Source organism: Sorex fumeus, unplaced genomic scaffold (genome assembly GCF_029834395.1).
Source record: "Sorex fumeus unplaced genomic scaffold, SorFum_2.1 ptg000014l, whole genome shotgun sequence".
In the NCBI taxonomy this organism is placed as follows: Eukaryota; Metazoa; Chordata; class Mammalia; order Eulipotyphla; family Soricidae; genus Sorex; species Sorex fumeus.
In genome coordinates, this window is record NW_026606071.1 from 11,374,536 (window position 1) to 11,378,978 (window position 4,443).

At 37.3% G+C, this 4,443-nt stretch overlaps 1 pseudogene; it reads right to left on the bottom strand.

Moving 5' to 3' along the window:
- Positions 1 to 500: 500 nt before the first annotated feature.
- On the bottom strand, positions 501 to 703 carry LOC130021231 (uncharacterized; annotated as a pseudogene).
- Positions 704 to 4,443: the final 3,740 nt, after the last annotated feature.

The window sequence follows — 4,443 nt, forward strand, 5'->3', positions numbered from 1 at the left end:
ACTTGAAATGTGCTTTGACTCTTTTAAATTTATAAAACAGTGGGCAAGATAAGACAATTTACAGAAATAATTAAATCTCAACAATTTTCATTACATTAAATAAGTAAATAAGTAAAAATAAAATTTTTCATCTTTTTTTTAATCCTTGGAAGAATAGATTTGTATAATCAGCTTCGTTCAATTAATATTCAGTAGTCTGGATTTGTTATTGATGGTAATTGCACACAAGGGTGAGAGATTTAGGAAACAGGAAAAGTCTGAACTTGATTAACTCACAGCTACAATCATTCACAAAAAAATATTACATTATTCACTGACATCTCTCATCTTATTTAGGCTCTAATAACGATGACAACAGAAAATAATGACAAGGAGTAGATGGTTAATTCCCACTCGTGTAAAATGCACAATGCTCTTCCCTCCCCATTCCCCCCACCTCCACCACACACACACACACACACACACACACACACACACACACACACACAAACGCACATGGAATCACTCAGACTGCATCCTCTCATTTTCACTCTTCCAAAGGAAGAGTAGAACCGTCATCAATGGCAAAAGGCAGTCGCAAAAACTATACCTAGAACTGGCTTCAAGTTCGGGAGAGGATATTCTGGCTCCTCCTCATGGTGCTTGAACCAGAGAAAATTCTTAAGCAATGAACTATAGAAATGAGCCCTGAGAGTATAGGCTTCTCAATGTTCTCTTTTGATTGTTGGTGCTCTTATTCTCCTATAAGCAGTGTCTCTGGGATCCAGGTTACTAATATCTTGCAAATTATCATCTTCTACATAAGAATATCATAATCCATTATGTAATAACCATGCCACCAGACTCCACGCCACGCTGTTTTCATTTGGGGTACCCAAGAGGGGGGCGGGTGAGAGCCTTCCCCTTCCCAAGGAACCCAGCCCCGGCAGCTGACCTCCACAATCCAATGGCCGTCATGCTCCAGGCTGCTTTACACACGTTCATATATGAGTGAACATATACCTGGATCTCATGGCTGGAAAAGTGCAACGCATCATAATATAATCTCTACCCATTTTCCATAATTACCACACCATTTTGATGAGTTTCAGATAGTTGACAACAAACAATAGAGGGAAATATATATATGTATATATATATTTCCATTTCTCTGCATCTTAATGGCTACAACCAAGTTATATTTTGGGATTTTGAGATATGCATTTGCTTACAAAGGAAGAACAAGAAATGACTTTCAAATTATAAGGCCTTATATCATGGGGAATTAGGTCATAATCTCTGAGAAAATGAATTTAGTAAATGAAACCATTCCTTGATTACTTATTTGCAAGTGAAAAATATGTATAATTTTAATATATTTCAAGAATAATTATATACTTCTCTTTATATATGAATTTGCTATTACTTCATAGAATAAGAAAGTCATTAATAGACAAATATGATTTTCAGACTTTACTTTCAGATACTGTTGTGTTCTTCAGGACAGAGTTTATTAATCTCCACAGTACCTTTTACTATAGGTTCTGTAGTCATCTCTAATGTTTAGATGAGGCAACAATCCCAGAGAAATCAAATGATATTCAAATAAGTGGTAAATCTTGAATTTAGAACCACAGATGTTATAATTTAGAGTAAAATTTTAAAAAACTTACTGAAGTTCAGATAAATAACATCTTTTTTTAATTTGTTTTATTTTCATTCCTACTTCTAAGATAAGTAACTGTGATTTTGTTGTTAAAGAAACTTATCTACAAAGTTGTTAAAGATCATACTATCTTCTGTATATTGAAGCTAAAGTACATAAAATAATAGAAAAGTATATTTTCATCATATAATAGAAGAACTAAATGCAATCTTAAGGTTGTTATTTGATATGCACTAGCATTCCATTATCTTAGGCAATGAACATAACTGTATGATATAACAAAATTTTAGAAGCAAAATTGTTTGTTAAGAGAGTGTGTAAGACCAAAGAATTAGAATTGACAGGGACCTGCAACTTAAGAAAAATTACATTTACTCATAACCAGGATCTTGTCCTATAATCTCTTATTATTATAGAATCACAGTTTTCAGTCGCCCGGTCATGACCAGCTTATACCTGGCTTTCCATAAAGCTTCAAAGAGGCTGCCATCTTTCTTTCCAGAGGGGAAAAGGCAGAAGGGAGCAACATTCTTTCCCCTCCGGGCAGGCATGGTGGCGTGGATTAATGCATAGTCCATTCACTTTTCTGCAGCAAGCTGCCGGCTCTACCTTAAGTCCTTGTGCTTCTGGAGCCATGGCCATGCCGGAGAGCCGCACATGGGGGGCAATTCGTGACCTTGGTAGGGCGTGAAGGACGAGCCGGAAACATTCCCCTTCACATGAGGTTTCAGTCGCCCCGTCACAACCGGCTCATACCTGGTTTTCCATAAAGCTCCGAAGCGGCTGCCATCTTTCTTTCCGAGGGGGGGGGGTGGGGTAGCTAGAATCACAGTTTTAAAGAAGCAAATGGTGATTAACAAATTCAGTTTTAGAAAGTAAGGGAACTTAGATCAGACGGCCTTTCTCATAAAATAAAGTTTTTTTTTCTCATATGAAATAAAGGAGGTTTTCAGGGTGATTAATTTATTTGTACACATGCATTTTCTTGCTGATATTTATATTATATCCATATATATATGATCTTTTCTTCCTCCATACAAAGGACAGTGTCAATGCTATTTATTTCTGCTATTTCTAGGGGTTTTATTTGGCTTTTGGGTCATACCCGGCGATGAACATGGATTATTCCTGTCTTTGCACTCAGAAATTATCCCTGACAGTGCTCAGGAGACCAGGCGGGATGGTGGGGAATGAACCGGGGTCAGTCATGTGCAAGGCAAATGCCCTACCCACAGTACTATCACTCCAGCCCCTATTTATAGTTTTTAAAGCTAAAAAGTTAAGGTAGTAAGTCTAATAATGACTTTCCTAATATTTTTACTGAATTAAAATTTTAGTTAAAATACTGTATTCATCAACAATTTAGCAACAATTCTTCAAAAATCCCCCTTTTTAAATTGTTTTAGTGAAACACCATGAGGTACAGTTTTAGATTTATAAATTTTTGTGTTTGTGTTTTGATTATACAATGATCAAGTAACCATCCCTCCACCAGTGCCCATATTTCACCACCATGGATCCCAGTATCCTTCCCACACCAATCTCTCCATCCCAGCCTGCCTCTGTGCCAGGGCATTCCCTTTTGTTCTTTCTCTCTCCTTTTGGGTGCTGTGGTCTGCAAAAGAAGCATTGACCGGCAATCATGTTCAGTTTATAGTCTACTTTCAACATGTATCTCCCCTCCTGGGAGAATCCTCCAAACACCCTTTATTTGGTGCTCCCTTCTCTATCTGAGTTGCCCTTTCCCCTAGAGTGCCCAGTTGGTCTCTAAGTCATGGAGTAATTCTCCTGGTACTGATATCGGCTATTCTTGGGTATTAATCTCCTATTTTGTTACTTTATGTCCCCCAGATGAATGCAATATTTTTATGTTTATCCCTCTCTTTCTGACTCATTTCACTTATCGTGATACTTTCCATGTGGTACCACTTGTATGTAAAATTCATGACTTCATCTTTTCTAACAGCTACATGGTACTCCATTGTGTAGACAAAAATACTTTTAACTGAAAAGTAAAATTCAATATTCATCCAGGGAAGAATTTACCCGTATGTCTCTCTTGGAGTTCTATCTATACAGTATACAACTAATAATGATATTAGCAAAATAATAAATTAATGATAATATTAATAATTAAATAAAAATAATAGCATAACATTACCCATTGATCTTAATGTGTCACACGATATACTAGCCAATTTAAAAAATATAGATTATATACTATAGGATAACTTTGGTTTATCCTTTCTCTCGCTACAGGGGAGCTTAGGTTTATCGGGTTACACCCCATCACAGTGCTCCCAAGTCACTCCCATCTCTTTGTGCTTATCTGTACGTTCTCTGTACTCTCCTTGCCAACCAGTTAATCACCCCTTTCCCCTAATCAGACTCTGTTAACTTGTAAGGTCAGATCCTTCTAAGGACATTCAGCTTGTAGCACTGTAGCACTGTCCTCCATTGTTCATCAATCTGCTTGAGACGGCACCAGTGAGGTCACCATTGTGAGACTTGTTGTTACTGTTTTTGGCATATCGAATATACCACAGGGACTTTGTCAGGTTCAGCGGTGTGGGCTGGATACTCTCAGTAGCATGCCGGGCTCTCCAAGAGGAGCAGAGGAATTGAACCCAGGTTGGCCATGTGCAAGGCAAATGCCCTACTTGCTGTGCTATCACTGAGGCTCATTTAATTGATCAGATTGAACTTGTATTGTAAGTTAATATTTACTTTAAAACAATGTCATTTTTTGTACGGACAAAGGAAGACAGTTAATATTATTCTTTTGCAACTTGGGAGTT